This window comes from Choloepus didactylus, chromosome 1, assembly GCF_015220235.1.
Source record: "Choloepus didactylus isolate mChoDid1 chromosome 1, mChoDid1.pri, whole genome shotgun sequence".
NCBI lineage: Eukaryota > Metazoa > Chordata > Mammalia > Pilosa > Megalonychidae > Choloepus > Choloepus didactylus.
In genome coordinates this window covers 239,323,149-239,344,074 of record NC_051307.1, presented here as the reverse complement: position 1 = coordinate 239,344,074, position 20,926 = coordinate 239,323,149, and the positions used below count along the sequence as shown (strand labels likewise).

The window sequence follows — 20,926 nt, the reverse complement described above, 5'->3', positions numbered from 1 at the left end:
AACAGGAAAAAAAAGAGACTTCAAAAATTTAGACTTGCTACTGAGACCTACTGATTTTTTTTTTTTTTAAAGGCATTCTCCCTAGTATTTTTTAGGCCATGGGCATAAAGGCACATTTAACTTGTATGGCTATGGTAGTTTGTGTCACAGAAATTGAGAAAATAAAAATTTGTGCATTCATACAACAATCTAAGGCTATATTCAGCATGCAATAAATCATGCTGCCTCTCAGGCCCTTCCTTTTGTTCTATTTTAGGTTAAACTCTTGTCTTTAGAACTAAAGTTTTAAAAAAACGTGCCCTAATATCCTAAATATTATTAAAATACACATTTATTTTTCTGATAACCATATCTAACTATGGGTCTTCCTTTTCTACCTGGGCTTCTCTTATAAACCAAATCAACTCTCAACAGCCCAAGTTAATAAAGAAAATTATCATAAATGCAGAGGGAGTCTAATTGCCAACAGGTCCTTCCAGGTTCTCACATAAATAAAACCTTTCTTGGACACCAAAAATGCCCAAACAGTTGATTATTAACTGCAGATCATCCTCCTACCTCACAGAAGCTGTGACAGTACAAGTTGTATGTGTTGTGGCATGCACCAAGGTTGGTGGTAGGAAACAGACTTTTTCAACAAGGCCAAAGATTGTAACAGGACAGAAATAAGAACCACGAATCAGGGAAAACACCCCATACAAAAAGAGGAACAATGGGTGCAAATACAAAACAATGAGATCCACCTGGACATGGATTAAAATTAACATGCTATCATCCTGGACCATTCTAACCAGTTCATAATTTCTAAGAATTATGAAATAATCCTCTTACTATATTCAGCAGTGCACAAGCCTTATCAGATTACTGGGTTTCATTAAATCTTCATGTTTCAGGAGTGGGGAACGGAGAATTTCAGCATCAGAAGACAATAAAAATGATCAAATTTCTTGTTTTGGGGCAATGGTATGGGATGAAGAAGGCCTGAAGAACATAAATTATGTAGCTTGGGTTAGAAAGAACTCCGAGGTATGAAAATTTTATATTCAAACAGCTAACTAATTTCACCTCCACTAAGGCAAAGGAATAAGCATACATAAAGGTTTAACTATTTTAAACCTTATTTTAGTTTATAAGTTCGAGTTATACAAATTAGTAATTCCCAATACAAATTGTAAGTATTATCTGTAAATGCAATGCAGAAGAGATTCCACCTTTCTTCAAGCTAATAATACTCACAGTGGCATCTCGTGGTAATAATGTATGTATGACCAATCAATGACAATTAAGTACGCTTAAAAACCTTTCTGTAAGCTAAGAATCCGAAATGGTTTACCAGGAAAGAAAGTGGAGATTACTGAAGTTCTCTCTTTTGTTATATACTTTTAAGAATAGAACAAATTAGTTTTGTACTTAAGTATATATTAATACACCTGCAATCTAACCATGATAAAAATCACCATTAGCCCACCCAATATCCCCCCTCTGTTCTACTTTTTTGTTGTTATTGTTGCTGAGGAGAGGTGTTATGGGATAATAGCAAGAAATAAGGTGGAGCAGCCACACAGACAAAGTGAAGTATAGTGCTGTGGTTCACCTCTATTCTAGCCTACTGTTAGGTAGGTCTTATTCAAAATGAGATTAGCTGCTTAGGGAGCCATGGTAGTTATCAAAACCTTTGGGATCAAGATGCGGTCCTCTACTCTTACCTCAGTCAGGAACGTTTTATAGCCTCTGGCAAGATTCAGATTATCAGGGCAGTAGAAGTCATGCTGAACATATTTCTAATTTGGGGAGTGCGGGAGGCAAAGGATGCTAATTATATAGGTCTTATGTAGAAACTATCTGGAAATGGAGGCCAGGGCTTGAACTAGATGGCCTCTATTTTAGACCCGCAAATCTATGGAAATAATCCATGTAAATGGATTATTAAGAGAAGAAACAACCACCCTAAATTTCTGGAGTAATATAAAATATGGCTCACTAAATTTTATGTCATTGCCTTTGCTATTTTACTGAGAGTAAACTTCTACCTAATGGCAATTTCAATGATAATTAATCAGATCTCTTTTTTCAGACTGAAATACTGTATCATTACTGCCAAGCCCATTACACGTAAACATACAATAAATGGGTTAATTATCTTTCTTTTACACAAAAAAATGACACAAAAATAAGGCAAATTATTATTATGATGTGTGTTAAAGACAGTATTTTGGACAGGTGTATCAATCCTCTAAGAAAAACCATCAGAGAAACCAGATACTGAGTATTTCCTCCTTCTGTGACCTGAGTCTGTTCTCATCTGGGAAAACCTGATTGAGGTGGCCTAGGAGGTCAGATGCCTAGACAACAGAAAACTACAACCTACACCAAGAAAAACGAACCTATGGCCCAGTCAAAGGAACAAACGTACACTTCAACTGAGATACAGGAATTTAAACAACTAATGCTAAATCAATTCAAAAAGTTTAGAGAATACTTCACAAAAGAGATAGAGGCTGTAAAACTGGGCATACATAAGGCAGAAATCGAAAGTTCAAAAAAACAACTAGTAGAATCTATGGAAATGAAAGGCACAACACAAGAGACAAAAGACACAATGGAAACATACAACAGCAGATCTCAAGAGGCAGAAGAAAACACTCAAGAACTGGGGAACAAAACACCTGAAAGCCTACACGCAAAGGAGCAGATGGAGAAAAGAATGAAAAAATATGAGCAACGTCTCTGGGAACTTAAAGACAAAACAAAGTACAAGAATGTACGTATCATTGGTGTCCCAGAAGGAGAAGACACAGGAAAAGGGACAGAGGCAATAATAGAGGAAATAATCAATGAAAACTTCCCATCTCTTATGAAAGACATAAAATTACAGATCCAAGAAGCACAGCGTACTCCAAACAGAAGAGATGTGAATAAGCCTACGCCAAGACACTTAATAATCAGATTATCAAATGTCAAAGACAAAGAGAAAATCCTAAAAGCAGCAAAAGAAAAGCAATCCATCACATACAAAGGAAGCTTAATAAGACTATGTGCGGATCTCTCAGCAGAAACCATGGAGGCAAGAAGGAAGTGGTGTGGTATATTTAAGATACTGAAAGAGAAAAACCGCCAACCAAGAATCCTATATCCAGCAAAGCTGTCCTTCAAATATGAGGGAGAGCTCAAAATATTTTCCGACAGACAATGAGAGACTTTGTGAACAAGACACCCGCCCTACAGGAAATACTAAAGGGAGCACTACAGAGGGATAGGAGAAGACAGGAGTGTGTGGTTTGGAACACAATTTTGGGAGATGGTAGCACAGCAATGTAAGTACACTGAACAAAGATAACTATGAATACGGTTGAGAGAGGAAGGTTGGGAGCATGTGAGACACCAGAAGAAAAGAGGAAAGATAAAGAATGGAACTGTGTAACTTGGTGAAATCTAGAGTCTTCAACAATTGTGATAAAATGTACAAATATGTTCTTTTACGAGGGAGAACAAGCAAATGTCAACCTTGCAAGGTGTTAAAAATGGGGAGGCATTGGGGGAGGGATGCAATCAACCTAAACTAGAGTCTGTAACTAACAGAATCATTGTATTATGCTTCCTTTAATGTAACAAAGGCGATATACCAAGGTAAATGCAGATAAGAGGGCAGGGATAGGGGAGGCATATTAGACACTTGACATTGGTGGTGTTGTCTGACTCTTTACTTTGATTTAAGGTTACTTTTCCTTTTGCTAATTCCTGTCACTTTTTTTTTCCTTTCTTTTGCCTCCCTACCTTCTTTGACTCTCCCTCCTGCCTTGTAGAAGAAATGTAGATGCCCTTATATAGATAGTGGTGAAGGTGCTGAACACATAAATATGTGACCATACAGAGAACCATCGATTGTTTACTAAGGATGGAATGTATGGTGTGCGAACAAAACCCTCTAAAAAAAAAAAAAGGGTTGATGACAAAACCTCAAGGGCAATATACTGAGTGAAATAAGCCAGACACATAAGGACAAATATTGCAGGGTCTCACTGATAAGAACTAATTATAATATGTAAACTCACCGACATGAAATATAAGATACCAAGATACAGGACGAGGCTTAAGAATGGGGAGCGGTTGCTTAGTATGAGCAGAATGTTCAACTAGGATGAACTTAAATGTTTGGAAATGAACAGAGGTGTCAGTAGCAAGATGTGAGAATAAGTAACAGTGCCGAATGGTGCGTGAATGAGGTGGAAAGGGGAAGCTGAGAGTCATATATGTCACCAGAAGGAAAGCTGGAGGTCAAAATATGGGAATGTATAAAACTGAATCCTATGGTGGGCAATGTCCATGATTAACTGTACAAATATTAGAAAACTCTTCCATGAACCAGAACAAATGTATGACAATACAACTAGAAGTTAATAATAGAGGGGCATATAGGGAAGAAATATATACCTATTGCAAACTATATACTACAGTTAGTAGTATTTCAACATTCTTTCATAAACAGTAACAAATGTACTATACCAACACTATGACTCAACAATTGAGGGGGGTTGGTTAGGGATATGGGAGGATTCGAGTTTCCTTTTCCTTTTTTTTTCTTTCTTCTTTTTTTTTTTTTACATCTTTCACTTTATTTCTTGTCTGGAGTAATGAAAAGGTTCTAAAAATTGAACAAAAATTAAGTGTGGTGATGGATGCACAGCTGTATGAGGGTACCAGGGGCAACTGATTGTACACTTTGGATCTTTGGATAATTGTATGGTATCTGAACAATCCCAATAAAAATTAAAAAGACAGTATTTTGGTTATTCCATTAGGCTAAAACATCTCTTCTTTGTGTATTAGTCACCTAATTTGAATCCACAAGCAAAAATTAGCATTCCATTTCATTTTACTCTCTCATGCAGTCTGGATAGAAGGGAAAAAATCTAAAGCTAGTTTAATAACATTTCAATATAGGTGGTACCTCAATTCAAGCAACAGAAGCGCTCTTGGAAAACTCAGTCAAACCAATTATGTGTTTCTAAAAATTCTCTTAAAACATATTAAATATTTAAAAGACCTCACCACATATTCCTTTATAAGGAAGGAATCCTTTTGTAATCAAATAAATTGCTACTTTGTGAATGCAATTATTTAATATTTTCTCTTCCTTTTTAAGAACTGGCATGCCTGTACTGTTTGGCATTTTTTAAAAACTCAGTTTTACTGAGGTATATTCACATACCATATAATCATCCACAGTGTACAATCAATTGTTCACAGTATGGCACTTATTGATTTTTAAATTAAATTCAGTTTTATTGAAATATATTCACATACCATACAATCATCCATGGTATACAATCAACTGTTCACAGTACCATCATATAGTTATGCATTCATCACCCCAATCTATTTTTGAACATTTTCCTTACACCAGAAAGAATCAGAATAAGAAAAAATAAAAGTAAAAAAAGAACACTCAAATCATCTCCCCCATCCCACCCTATTTTTCATTTAGTTTTTTGTCCCCATTTTTCTACTTATCCATCCATATGCTGGATAAAGGGAGTGTGATCCACAATCACACTGTCACCCCTTGTAAGCTATGTTGTTATACAATCATCTTCAAGAGTCCAGGCTACTGGGTTGGAGTTGATAGTTTCAGGTATTTACTTCTAGTACATTAAAACCTAAGAGGTATTATCTATATAGTGCATAAAAATACCCACCAGAGTGACCTCTCAACTCCATCTGAAATCTCTCAGCCACTGAAACTTTATTTCATTTCATTTTGCATCCCCCTTTTGGTCAAGAAGATGTTCTCAGTCCTACGATGCCAGGTCCAGATTCATTCCCGGGAGTCATATCCTGCATTGCCAGGGAGATTTACAACCCCTGGGAGTCAGGTCCCACATAGAGGGGAGGGCAGTGAGTTCACCTGCCTAGTTGGCTTAGCTAGAGAGAGGGCCACATCTGAGCAACAAAGAGGTACTTAGGGGGAGACTCTTAGGCACAATTATATGGAGGTTCAGCCTCTCCTTTGCAGTAACGAGCTTCATAAGGGCAAGTCCCATAATACAGGGCTCGGGCACATCAAACCGCCAGTCCTCAAAGTTTATGAGAACATCAGCAACAATCCAGGTGAGGAAGTCCAATAATTCTGCATTTTCCCCCAGCTCCTCAGGGGGGCCCTGAATATATATTTTTATTCTTCACCCAAATTACTTTGGGATGTGTCACTATTTCACTCTAAACTATACAAACCTACCATACCTCACTTCCTATTCAAAGTTCCACGTAATTGTGGTGCTTGAACAAACTGACTGTAGAAGTTATACTGTTTAGAAAATATAGATCCTGCACCAAATGAACATCTCTTACCTTGGAAGGGCATTTATTTTTAAAGTAACTAAAAATATTGCTTGGGATACTAATTCTTTTAACATTTTAATGAAAACTTTAACAAGGGCTCCAACTTTGAGATATTTTCATTATGATTTTCCCTTTTTAAAGAGTCGGAAAACTGACTCTGATGTCTTCCAACCCTATGCGTTATCTTAATTCTAATATATTGGATGCAATCATCTTACTTTCAAGAGCTCAGCACAAATGTATCAAACAAGGTTGGGCCTAACCTAAAAGGTGGGGGACGGAATAATCTCAAGGAATGTCAAATTCTCCAGGAAGTAAGGGAAGAGGCTGAAACAGTAAGTAGTACTTCTTCAGTTAGCATCTTACCACCCAATACAACAATAGTAGAGGCTGCTCTACTTCTAACTGATAGAAAACTGGAGCAGAACAATAGGAAACTATTTCACAAAGTGAAACAAATTATTCTACATGTTCTGGTCCAATCCTAACCAAAATAAAAGAAACTGTGTATCTTGAAATACAGTATAAGTTTTATTCAGATAGACTATTCCTTTCCATTTCCTAATGAGAATTCAGCCGTCAGATGCTCTAGAACCGTCCTACTCAGACAACATTACTTAGGAGAAGGGAGAACATGGGATTTATTTCATTTCAACCTATGCAATGCTTCAGTTTTATATTTTTCCTTGGAGAAGGAGAGGATGGGTTCCTACTAGATATTCTGGGATAAACTAATTTTGGGGTTAACAGTATATGGTTGGCACAAATTCAATGCATGAGTGAGAAATACAAATGATTTCTTTAGTTGTATGCCAAGCTGAATAATCTCCCAGGGAAAAGAACCTCCTCCTCCTGCCTTTCCTACCTCCTGCCCCTCCCCCACCAACACTGCCTCCCTGCTGTGCAAAGAGCCCTTTGTCCTGCCCCGCACTTATCTAGCTGTTTGGCCATATTGACAGGCCTACTGGAGGCATAATAAGGGAGTCAGTCTGACGTTAGCAGCTGGCAATTTGAAACAAAAATCTTCCTTTTTACTCAGATCAAATCCTGCTACAGAGGTCTATGGCTCCTCCCAGGCTTCTGTTTCTTAAACAGAAGAAGCAAGGAATTCAGCATTTTCCCTCGATTAGGTGGCACAAATCAGAAACTTCGTTACTCAGATAGAAACCAATTCTGTACAAATTCCTACATCTGCTGTTTTTTTGTATTTCATAACATAGGCAAAAGTGTGTTCCCCAGCTCTGGGAGTTTACACTTATCTAAAAAGGCTAAGGAAAGGATTCTTATTACTTCAATGTGCCATCAAAACTCTGGGAATCCTCATACCAGGCAAAAGAGTACAGGAAAGAAAGTAGCCAGACTCAAACAACAGTAACATGCATCAGGCAAAACTGGCCAACAATTTTAGTGTTTTAAAAATATGAGACATTCCAGGTAGTAGAAAATTCCTTTTCACATCTTCATATCAAAGATACTTAATGTGACCCTTACATTTCTCCTTCAACTATTCAGCAAACAAAATCAATATGATGGAAAAACTGAGTGAGGCAGGATGGAATTACAAATTCCTTGCTCAGAAAGGGCACGAAGACTCAGTAGTCTCAGAAGACTGAAATTTAGCTTCCTTGTTCCTTTATTATATCTCGTAATATATCTCAGCTTCTTTCATAAAGTGTAAAGAATTTGAGTATATTCTGCCAGAATAAGAGAGTTCTCTAAGGTAATGTCTTCCAACAGTTCTCTCAAAAGTTACTGGGCATGTTTCACCAATTTAGAATTGAATATACAACAGGGAAATTTTCATAAGAAACTGATTTGACAGACTATGCATAGATAAGTGAAGGAAAACTATTATTCCCTTTACTCTTCATGGACTTCTCTGTATTCTTACTGGAAGAGAAATCAATCATTACATTAACTGAAAGGTTAAAATGCCACTTCACCACATTATTTTGGAATTTCACAGCAGTAAAGAATGGTACCACTCCCCATATATCTTAGGTACACTACACTTATTTTCTGAGGAGAGTCTCTGAAAGGATGGTTTTGATCAAATCAACAAATGATCAACAGTTACATTACTAAGTATAGATCATCTTACACATTTTGCAGAATTAAAGTAAGCTGTTTGTTCTTAAAATATCTTTAAAGAAATTTGTTTTCAACGCCTGAAACACAATTTTTGAAATCACTGCTACTATCTCTAGCTTCAAATTAAACTACAAATCACCAGGTTGAACAAGAGGTTATAAGAAAATTTTATTCTATTCATAATCCAATTTCTCTGACGAGATGTATCCAATAATCATTGTCTGTCATTAACTGCAGTTTAAAGTTTCACAAATATTTCAGTGTGAAGAGGATAATGTAAAAGTGTATCTGCATTTCATGCTATATATTTTACCATCCAAAGGCGAAAAGGAAGGAGCCATTCTCCAGAAAGGTCAGAGTTATTTCAGAAAGTATGTAAGTCCCAGGACCACAAAACAGTATCAGAAGATATAAAAATTTTCAAGTGTGCTGGTTAAATAAATCTTTCTATGGAAAGAGCCTACAGAAAATGATTACATCAAGACCACAACAGTTCCAAACAACAGGCAATACATGTGAAAAAGTAATTATTTCATAAGGTAACTTTCATATTACATAGTAATTTAAACTAAAAACCTTGATCTTAAACTATAAGTGTGTCAAACAGTTGATTTGAATGAAAGCATGTTTAGGTGATGGGATATTTTATATTTTTGATGGTAATAAGAATGAGAACCACTTAAAATATTCTCCATTAAAAGTTTTGTTTTACTGGTCTGCTTGTGTCAATGGGAAAACAATGCAAGTCACCATTTGTGAATGACAAAACTCATTTCCATTCCTTTTGGTTCCCCACCACAAACGCCAGAGTCATACTACACATCGCAAATGTTTGTGGGATGGCAGCAGATTTGCACAAACAGAACAAATCAAAATTTAAGTGTAAAAAAGTATACAATATAAAAAAATCTTTGAAGAAAAAAATCACAACACATGGACTTCTGTTAAGTATTGTACGTAATTGGTCATATGTTTGGGTGGTGGTAGTTGTCCTTCAAGTACTTCCCCACTCAACAGACTGCTCTGCTTAAACACAGATCTTCCCGAACGCCAGGAGCTGTGGGGGAGGAGAAACCACATAAGGGGCTCAAAGCCCGTCTTTCTCCAGTATCTGTACTACTCATTTGTTTCCTGAATATTCCTTTTGGGTCTGTTCTATATTTCAGATGGATCATGGCCAAAGATACATCCTTGTGATGTCAGAAGACTATACCCAAAACATACATAATGAATCAACTTTACAAGTTAAAACTCCAAAAAAAAAAAAAAAAATCTAAACTGGAGAAATCTATTACTAATACAGAAATTTAGAAGAAAGTATGAGATTTACGTTTAGATATCACTTGAAAAGAGCAATTCTTTTTAGAGTTTAATCTTTCAAGATTCCTAGTAAAATGTTTAGCAAAACAGCTATTCAATAGCTAAATATGACTTAACCAATGGAAGGAGACAGATGAACAGCAAAAATAAATAAAAATTGACTTTATGATTAAAGAGATGGAGAAAAACATGCCACTTGAAGAAAAAGCAAAACTGATTTTTTTTCCCCCATTGAGGTTCTCAGGAAGAGCGTTAGAGTCTTATTACTCTGGTAACGGATCAAAAATTAAAACAATTGGAACTTTCAGTCTATCCAAGTACAACTTACCAGATAAAAACAAAACTCTGCCAAAAAAGCAAAAACCAAAACCAAACAAAAGTCTTTAAAGAGGCTGATACCCATAAATAGGTTAGAAGGTAATCAACTGCTAATTCCTATCTCCCTACCAATAAAATGCAAACCAGTTTAGAAGCGAAAATTCTCAGAAAAACAAGGTTTCTTCTTCGTCCTGAAGCACCCATGGCCTAAGTGTAGCTCCCTGCAGCCAACAGCATTAATGGACGCTGAACTGCTGTCCTTCCCTGGAGACAGCAGCCAGCACTACTCAAGCTTCTCACGTAGCAACCAGAGCTCCAGAGCCAGCAGCTGCTGCTGCCTTGTATACTCACCCCTGTGATCCTACCCAAAGGAACAACCTTCTCCTTACCCCACCCCCACTCCTTACACACACACTCTCTCTTTCTCTCATTTTTTTGGACCAGTACTCCATGCCAGAAGGGCTGGAATTATGCTTTTAGAAGGAAACAATCCTAAGGTCACCCTTTTGGTTTTAAACTAAGATCTTTCATTAAAAAAAAAAAAAAAAGCGGAAAAAACAAAACAAAACAAAAAAACACACATCAAATTCCAAATATCCATTTTAATTAAACCAGCAATTCAGGGGTTAAGATTAAGCTTTAGTTTTCAGAAGGCCAATTTTCCAAGCACTCCACATTCGAATTTAAATTTACTGCTAGAGACAGAGCCTTGTGTCGTGTCCTACCAGAGGGCATAATTCATTTTTCTACATATTGTGACAATGTGAGTTAACCTTAAACTTGAATTCCATAATGAACCAGAATTTTTGGCCATGGAAGAAAACGAATGATTCTCCTGAGAAAACTGGAATAAATCCAATTAAATTTTTTTTCGGTGTCCTCCAAGAAGCCCAGAAACCTTTGATTCTGTGAGTATCCCCTGCTTTAGTCTAGGCTCAGATCCACACATTTAAAATCATCATTTAGCTTATCTTTTCTCTCAGTGACCTAAAAAAATGAATGATATAAAATTAAAACCCAAAGTAATTTTTCAAAAATAGGGGGGACACATTATCCTGAAAAGCTCAGAACAGTCAACTCAGCTGGATCCTTCCTATTCAAAAGTATAGCTATGTAACATCTGCTCAAAACACAAATGTAAATATGACCTTGGTCACAAAGATGTCATTAAATACAACTTGTTTAGTTAAGGGGTGAAGCAAATCAGCAGAGAACCTGAGGGTTCTTCCAGTACTATAAACACAGGGAAAATGGGAAAATGAACTTAAGTACAGACAAAGCCCAGTGGAACCCAGAGCTCTGGGTAAGAAATGAGTTACTGGGGAACACATTGCACAAGTAACATGAGAAAGCAGAAAATGCGGGTCATACACGCACCCCTGACCCAGACCCAGAAGCGGAGCTGGCTGCAGCATCAATGCCCAAGGGAAAGACCACTTACTCCTAAGGAGTGAGACAAGCAAAGGAGCTCTACAGAATAAATTAGCATAAAAGGGGTTTTCCCAACAGCCAAACTTTCCCTCTCACACGATTCACCTACTTAAACCTGGGCTTTTTTCCCACCCCCACTCACTTCACATCCCAGGGTTCCACGCAGACGGAAAGGGGATTCATAAAGAGCAAATTCTTCTGCCTTTAAAGACGTTCTCAAATGCTCGCTCTCCACGCCCAAGGAAGGAAAAACGACACAATCTGGCTCAACTCCAAGCTCGAACCCTACAAATTCAATGGGGGCTATCTCAGAGACACTGGGGCATACGCCACGGGGAGCCCAAGAATGGGAGGTGGGGGTGGCGAAGGTAACGTCTTCAGTGTAGAAAAGGAAGCAGCCATCCGAGATGGGGCCCCGAGAACGAGAGGGAAGGCGTACAGGAACATTATGGAGGAGAGATCAAGGCCCCCAGAGCGATCAGAGTTGTCACAAGGCAGTGCGAACAGGGGTGGTGGGAGGTTACAGGAAGGAAAAAAAGAGTATTGCTGTGTATTTTGCGGGGAGAGAGCGAGCGGCCTAACCTGAAGTGAAAGGTAAACGTGGAGTAGCCAGTTCCTAGGAAAAGGGGTGAAGAGGCGTGGGGGAGGGGAATCGTCCTGACCCAGGAAAGGCGTGAAAAGGGTACTGGGGTCGAGTAGATTACAGAGGAAGCCTCACTCCCTGGGAAAGAGGAGAGAAATGGTGTGTGGGGGTCGGCGAGGGCATGAGAAGGGGTAGCAACCTCGTTCTTAAGAGCCTGGAGAGGACAAGGCCCACGTCCCTCAAAGAGCGAGCGCGGGGAGACTGAGGAAGTGACCCGTCCCTCCCCGGGGCCCGGTCATAAGGGTGGGTGTCTTTTTTTCGATCAGACCCTTACCTTAGCCCACGCGCTGCCGGGGCCTGGGCCCGGCTGCGGCGCACGGCACTCCCGGGAGGCAGCAGGACTGGAGTTAGGCCCGACGCGGCGCCACGGCGTTTCCTGGCCGGGAATGGCCCGTACTCGTGAGGTGGGGGTGGGGGGGCAGAAAGGCGGAGCGAACCAAAGACGGGGAGGGGGAGGGCCAGGAAGGGAGGGGAGGACCGCACTACTGTGTTGGCGAACTGGCGGGACTGGGGCTGCGTGAGTCTCTGAGCGCAGGCGGGCGGCGGCCGCCCCTCCCCCGACGGCGGCGGCGGCGGCGGCAGCAGCAGCTCAGTCAGCCCGCTGCCGGAGCGGAAACGCCACTGACCGCACGGGGATTCCCAGGGCCGGCGCCAGGGGCACCCGGGACACGCCCCCTCCCGCCGCGCCATTGGCTTCTCCGCCCACCGCCCCTCACCCATTGGCTATCTCGCCGCCAATCAGCGGAAGCCGTCGGGGCGGCCTGGAGAAGAGGCTGTGCTTTGGGGCTCCGGCTCCTCAGAGAGCCTCGGCTAGGTAGGGGAGCGGGACTTCGGCGGGAGGGAGGTTCGGTGGATTGGGGGGATGGGGCGGCTAAGGTGGACAGTGTGGTAGCCGAGGGTCGCTTCTGCCCGCGGGAAATCAGGAGTATAATAACGTTTGTTACGCTGGAAGGGAAAGGGGAGGTCTGAGGCAGACGGGAGGGCGGCCCGCCCTGCAGCAACCGGAGTGGGAGGGAGAAGAGAGCGGAAAAGGTATGAAACAGGACAGCCATTGCTCCCGCAGAAGGAGGAGCGCTTCCGGCTCACCTCTTGTCGCTGATTGGCTGCCTCTCCTCCCGCCGTGTGTGAAAATACTAATGGTGTGTTTTGGTTGGAGTAAAGCTGCTGTCTGTTACAGCTTCGGGAGCGCGCAGCCGCTTAGGGACTCTCGCATTGCCCCCTGGGTGGGGTGGGTAGGTAGGTGGGATCGGAGAGAGCTGGACGTGAGGGCGCGGCCGGCCTCCCGCCGGGGGGAGGGGTGAAAGGAGGGTCAGTGAAAGTGGCTCCCGCCCGTGCGCGTCCTCCATCCTCGCCTTGGTTCGGGGGAGTCGGTTTACCCGCTGCCTGCTCGGCCTCGGCATTTGATTGGCTGCTGAAGCCCGGGGATCGGCCCTTTGCTACTGGCTCTAGTCCCAAATGAGCGAAACCACTGAGCGGTTCGGCGGGGGTGGTGGGTAGTTGGTACGATCCTACCGAGGCCCGCAGTGTCTGGCCCGGCGCCCCTGCGCAACGTGGCAGGAAGCGTGCGCTGGAGGCGGGAGCAGGCTGCCTGGCCTAGGCTTCTGGGTGGTGGTGACCACGGCTCCGCCCTGGGCGCCCGCTGCCTGAAGGGCGAGACGAGCGTGACCTGCTCCCGGGACCCATGGGAGTGGGGGCAGGAGCGGGGGTCGGTCAGGATGGCTTATGGGCATGAGGCGCACTTTCTCTAAAAATCGGCGGGAGCTGCAGTCCTGAGGGATCTGCAATGGAGGAGGCGGAGAGATGGCCGCACCCTTGTCGGCAGGGGGAGGGGAGTGCCACAATACCTTTATGGGAGTTCTCTGCTGCCTCCTGTCTCCTAAGGACCGCCCCGGGCCTAGAAGAATCCCTCCCTCCTTGTGGTCTCGTCATCGCCTCCATGTCGAGTCGCTACTTCTCGATTATAGGCGTGATTCTTTGCCTAGGCTTAAGGGCTCTCCTGGTGCCTGGGCGTTGTCCGTCAGGGGAATTGAGCAGGTGTAAGGTTTGAACCCAATTTCTGTATCCTGCAGATTTGAGCCTATGTCAGAGGTAATTATATAGGTGTGGGGGAGGGAAATGGAATCCGGGAGTATTCACCCGGGGCTGATTTTATGCAGCAGGACTGCAGGTTAATGTTACTTAAGATCCTTTTGGAGCATTTTTCCTAGCGATGAAGGAAGATACATTAAAGACGTGATCATCTGAGTTTTATACTCACTCCATATGAGACCTCTGCTACACCACCCAAGTACAGCATTTCAGGTTATATCTTAATTTGAAAATTTCAGCGTTAGCTTCGGAACCCAGTGCTTCCTCCCTGCCTCCCTTTACGTTATCCTCTTAAAAATCTCTTTTGCATGCCTGTGGTGAGGCATCTTATTTTGATCAATCTCATATTTTGACCCCGTTTTCTATTTGTTGTACTTGCTGATCTAAAGCGGCTTTCTTCTATTCTGTTCTTGGTTAGTGTTGTGAGTCATGAAACCAGACAAATTGGTTCCACCACAAATTAAGGTTCCCCAGCTTGGTCTAGAGCCACACTCCTAACTAGCAGTGCTTTTATTCCTCCCTAACGAATTTTCTTTTATGTTTACCTTGATTTTTGTTTTGGCCTTTTTTTCTCATCAGGACTCTGTCCTTGACCCCCTTCATTATCCACATGACCTTGACTCCTACTTTACTGAGAACTTGACATGAGGTTCAGCAACATATTCCTTTCACCTCAGTTTGTCTTCAGTCCTCTATTCTATTCCTAGTCTTTTTTCCAAAGTTAACTCCTCCATCTGAGCCCTTGAGTTTTTCATTGGACCAGGGCTTTACTCCCCTAGTTTTTACCTCTGCCATATTTCCTATGTTTCTCTACAACTTTATTTCTTAACTTGCTCGGTCCCTGAACATGTTAAAAGTTATCAAACTTGGAAAGCTTTCTTTTAAATTTGGAATCTTGTCAAGTTACCCATCCTATCTTCTCTCTCCCACCAACCTCTTTTCAAGGGCTGGCAGCCATTACTTTGCCACTTTTCTACACCTTCCATTCACTAGCTAGTCCTTCAAGGATTTTGCTTCTGACTACATCAAAAGCATTCTTGAAGGGCAAGAACAGCAACAAAACTAGTAGTTTTTATCACCCAACTGCTCTATAACTTGGTCAGCCCACTGTCTTGACACGTCTTTTGGCTTTGCTACACCTACACGAGGGGTTGCAAACTCATTACTATCAGGTCCAGGAAAGTAACTTGAAATATGAGAAGTGGGCCAGGTATTAGAAATGATGGGAGCCAGGTGGTAAATGGCACGTGACACAGCCCTTCTGTGTCTCTGGAAGACTGGGGCGAGTGCTGTGGGGAACTGGTAAGTTCCTGTTCTGCCCAAAGGGAGAGGCAGCTACTTTTTTTACATTATTTGTTTAACTTGCTTACTAATTTAACTTGCTATGTTTCCTTTATTTTTGAGGGAAGGTGACTTCCTTCTTCCAGAAAAATTTGTAATTTAAAATTAATATTTGCACATTATACACTCCATGGAGGAACCCATCCACCTGAGTGCCTGTAACTATCAAATTTATTTCCAGAGCCACCCTTCCTGGATTGAGTCTTGTATTTCTGCTTCCTAGGCACATCTTTCTCAAACTCAGCATGCGTAAACTGAATTCATTCTCTTGGAAGCACCCCATCCCCTCAGACTTTCCAATTTATTCCTCTTCATGAAGCCTGTTACCTTTGATAGGTTACCTTTGATAGAAACCTGAGTCATCCTGGCCCCCACTCCACCCTCCCCCAAGTAATTCCTCAGTCCCGGTGTCGATTCTCCCTCCTTTGAATAGCTAGTATCTGCGCTCAGTAGCCTTGAAACTGGGCTCTGCCTCCAGTGTCATCTTCTGATTTATCTTACATATTTGACAGGGTACTTGTCCTAAAGTGCAGATAAAGTATGTAAATAACTGCATAAACTCCTTTATTGGCTTCTTCCTAACAGGATAAATTGAGTATGATGCACAAGTTCCCTCAAAGGGCTAACTTTTCTTAATAACTTGTACTTGACATCATTTCCCACTTATACACACAAATACCTCTCACCTCAAATCACACTACATTGATGTTTATCCAAATTCCAGAGACAGTCATACTTATAGGACGGTTCCTTTTGAAATGCTACCCCTGCTGCTTCTCATCCTTAAAGACTGAAGACCAAATATCCTCTCCCTTATAATCTTGCCTTCCATGATCTATTGTCTTATTAGCCAAACTCCCCTGTAATACAGTTAGCACTTTATCCTGATGCCATAGCAGTTTGTTTTTGCTTAAATCATAACACTACTTAAGTCATCGTCACTGCTGGTTTAAATTCTTTTCACTATTCTGAGCTACTTGAAGGCACTGACTTGTTGAGTGTTGTATTTTTAAGCTCCTAGTATATTGCTGAATGCCTAGACAAGCCTAAATAAAATGGAGTAAGTGGCATGTAAATGTCTTCATAAGGGTTGATATATTTTTGGTAGTTGCTAGATTACCACTGTCCAATAGAATTTTCTGCAATGATGGAAATAGTCTTATCTCTGTGCATCCAATAGGGTAGCCAGTAACCATGTATCACTACTGAGCACTGGAAATGTGGCCAATGCAGCGAAAGAACTGACTTTTAAGTTAAATTTAAATAGCTATTTGTGGACAGTGTAGCTGCAGGTGATAACTACAAACTTCTCTTATAGATTGCAGAATACTTAACATGGACATTGATAATTTTTCTTTAGTTTGAGCAGTGAAGGAATTAAAGGGACCTCTGGCCCCTTTAATTTTTAAACTTTTAATTCTTTTACTGCTTGCTTTGTTTTACCTATTTCTATACTTTAGCTTTATTTAGCTGAGATCTAAATTCAACAAACCATGACTAATGATGGACCTGCCTTACTTAACAGTGTTGAGAAAGAAGTGTTGACCAGTTTGGATCTTTAATAAATGTGTAATGTTGTAAGGTGGGATTTCATTAAACCATAATGGGAGGTATATAATAAATCACAGGTGACAGAAGTTTAGTGAGGAAAAGTATTATGTCTGATGTTAGTGACCCCAGCCATAAATTTCAGTTCTCCAAGTTTTCACTTTTGGGAAAAACTTCATCAGAGGAGGCTCTAAGCATCATGTCTAAGTTACAGGAAACCATTGCAAAGTGAGTTTCATCTGATGAAATGAAAATTACAGTTTGAAAAAGACATTTTAGGGATAATTTTTTACTTAAAATTGATCACAATATGTGACTCTCAGGACAGTTGTTGTCAACCCTCAATGTACACAGAGACAGTTGGGTTGCTGTTTAGTTCATATTCCCAGATCTAACACCCATAGATTCTAGATTCAGTTAAGATGGGGAGTGGGAGGTGCAGGGTGGGATAGAGGAAAGCACTAGAATTATATGTATTTTTCAAGTTCATTTGCTTGATGGCGGCCCAGAAACCACACTGCAAATACAACCCTGGAGATACAATACACCTATTTACCTGACAAAAAGAATCTTTGTTTCAGAAATGATTGCAATTTTAGAAAAACACTTCTCAGTGATATTTTATGTCCCCTCTCTTTGTTCTCTCAGTTTTTCCTTATCTAGGCTGTTTTCTTTTATTCCACCAAAAAACCGAATGGATGGGAAAACATTTTGAAAGGCAAAGAGTAGTAATATTTTTTTTTGGAAACTTGCAGGACAGATTGTTTTTCTTAAAAGAGATGTTAAAATATTCCAAGTTTTGTTATTTGAACACGAAATGAAAGTTCCTTACATTCTGTTTCTCCTGCTAAATTGCATTCCTCAGCACAGGGATTTAGTTTTGATTCCTTCAGTACCTAAGCACAGACCTGGATACTCAATAAATGGTTTTAGTTTCTTATATATGAAATTGGTTTTCAAATAATAGCTGAAGCCCACAAAATGTACAAACAAGGCTCTTATTATGGAGGAACTTTAGGATCATACTTAACCTATAATCTATTTATAAAGGAAACTGATGCCTCATGGTCTCTGAATACGTCTGTCCACCATTCAGCCTTTCTTTGGGTTTCCTGTACTAACCATTTGCAGTTATCCTCTTCCGGTGCTTTACTTCCTTGGGCTTTTTTTTTTCCCTTTTTAAAATAAACCAGCTGCCTGTCTTACAGCTGAAATAGTGCCATATTATATCCTGCACTTCTAGTACAAAAATTTAAGTAATAATGAACATGTATACTTGAATATTCGAGGGAGATGGTAAAAGTTATGTGAAGGGTTCTAAATTTTTTTAGGATTTGCAAAATTGAACTAGGTAATGCCTCTTCCACGTATTTCTTATGAATGGATGAGGTTTGATATAATTATAGTATGGGTTGCAAGTGTTGATCCAGAAGATAAGACCCTGCATCACAAAGGTTAAGTCTAGTTTGACTATTTCAGGCCAGCCTTGGTTGCAGGGCACCTTACTAGTTTGCAAATCCAAGAATCTAGTACTTTGCAGGTTGAAAATTCTTGATTTTGTTAGTTTAACCAGTAACGTACTAGTTTCTATTGGAAGACACACTTCCACAGAATACTTTTTCTTATCCAGGATCCCCATTTTTGATCGAATAGGAAAGAAAGGCTAGAGAACTGTTTAGTGAACAGTGTTTATCTAGTTTAAGGTGAACCTGATGAATTATTTCTGCTCTGTTAGGGAGAGTACCTACTTGACTAGAGAGACTTTCTGCCTCTGACTGTATCTTCACTGTCATGGTTACATTTAATGTCCTGCTTTCCAGCTTTTTCCCTGTACTTTGCAGCCATCAATGACGTTTAGTTTGTCCTGGTACTTTGTCATCCTTTGTCTCCTAGTTTATGGTTTGGTTTGGGTGTTTCCTGTTTGTTTTGGTTTTTAATTTTTTTTATTAGAGCAGTTGTTAGCTGTGCAGAAAAATCATGCAGAAAATAGAATTCTTATTATCTCCAACCCCACAGTTTTCCCTATTTACATTTTGCACTAGTGTGTACCTTTGCTACAATTGATGAAACATTATTATTATAAACTATTTACTGTATTCCATAATTTACATTAGGGTTCATTCTTTGTGTTGTGCAGTTCTGTGAGTTTTTTTTTATTATTCTTATTCTGGTAATATACATACAACCCAAAATTTCCCATTTTAACCACTTTCAAATATATAATTCAGTGGTGTTAATTACGTTCACATTGTTGTGGTAACATAACCACCATCCATTACTGAGACTTACCCATCACCCCAAACAGAAACTCTGTGTCAATTAAGCATTAATTCTCCATTCCCTACACCCAACTCCTGCCCCTCATAACCTGTATTCAAGTTTCTGCGAATTTGCTTAATTATTTCATATGTAAAGTCATGCAGTATTTGTCCTTTTGACTCCCCTCAAAGTGATGTTTTCGAGGTTCATCCATGTAGCATTTATCAGAACTTTATTCCTTTTTTTGGCCGAATAATACTCCATCTTATGTATTTACATTTTGTTTATCCTTCATTGTTTGATGGACGCCTGGGTTGCTTCCACCTTTTGGCTATTGCAAATAACACTGCTATAAACAGTGGTGTAAATTGGTTTGTTTTTTAAAACATGTTTAAGATTGGCTCTTCCTGCTGAAATAATGTATTTTCAGATCACTTACAGAATTGGTTACTCTATTATCTAATTCTACCTCGAATGTATGGGTTGTCAATCAAGTACTCTTCACAGCCTTTCTTTTTACCGAGCTTTGGTTAATCTCATCCCAGACTATGAGGTAACATTCATTATAGCAAATAATGGCAATATATTCTAGTGCAAACTATAGACAAAGCCGATGGAAACATGGGTATGTTAGAAGAAATGAACTAATATTTTTTGAGTGCCATTTGTGTGCCAGGTAATGTGCTAAACTCTTTACCAGTGTTTGCTGTGATCCTTATATTTAATTCCATTTTACATAGTAGGAAACTAAAAGCTCAGTGATATTGAGTAACTTTCCCATAGACACATCAACAAATTAAGGGCCTGGGATTCAAACCCAGTCTGAGTTGCTTAATCGGTATTCCAGTCAGCTTGTGGCTCTCTCATGGAAACATTCTTTAAAGAAATTTAACCTGGCTGCTGGATGGATACTGGATGGATTGTAGAGATGATGAAATTTGAAGGCAGGTAGGCAATTTAGGAGATTCTTTTAGAATAGCCTGACATAAGGTGATAAGGTCCGGTAAAGAATGATGGCAATCATATGGACCATACTCCCATTTGTCTAGTTTATAGATGGATGAGTAGAAAAATGGGGGAAGGAAAACAAACAAAGGCACCCAGTGTTCTTTTTTACTTTAATTGCTCTTTTTCACTTTTAATTATTATTATTTTTGTGTGTGTGGTAATGATGGTGTCAGGGATTGATTTTGATGATGAATGCACAACTATGTAATGGTACTGTGAACAATCGAATGTACGATTTGTTTAGTATGACTGCATGGTAGGTGAATATATCTCAATAAAATGAATTAAAAAAAAAAAAAGTAATGGCAATCAAAATGGAAGGGAAGTTAGACTAAGTAACTGACAGGATGTTAGTCACTGAGATGGAAGGAAAGCGCTCCCAGAACGACACTTCTCAAAGCCTTCCCTGATGCCCTCACCCCCACTACATTGGGTTCCCCACAAGACAGCACTTTCGATTTTCTCCTTCATAGCACTTCTCACAATTGTAATTAAATTAGTAATTACATAATATTTTTGTTTTCTTCTATTTCTTTAGGT

The 20,926-nt window shown here is 40.2% G+C and overlaps 1 protein-coding gene across 17 annotated transcripts in view; it reads right to left on the bottom strand.

Annotated features, from left to right (window-relative positions):
* Positions 1-12,742, bottom strand: part of SETD5 (SET domain containing 5) — a 75,883-nt gene extending 63,141 nt beyond the window's left edge. For 6 of the 17 annotated variants that reach the window (XM_037800970.1, XM_037800955.1, XM_037801022.1 and 3 more), the window contains exon 1: positions 12,417-12,740. The gene's annotated coding sequence lies outside the window, so the exon portion shown is untranslated. Of the gene's footprint in view, positions 1-12,416 lie in introns of all 17 variants that reach the window. The other 11 variants (XM_037801013.1, XM_037801027.1, XM_037801049.1 and 8 more) reach the window with 5 other exon arrangements.
* Between the last annotated feature and the right edge of the window lie 8,184 nt (positions 12,743-20,926).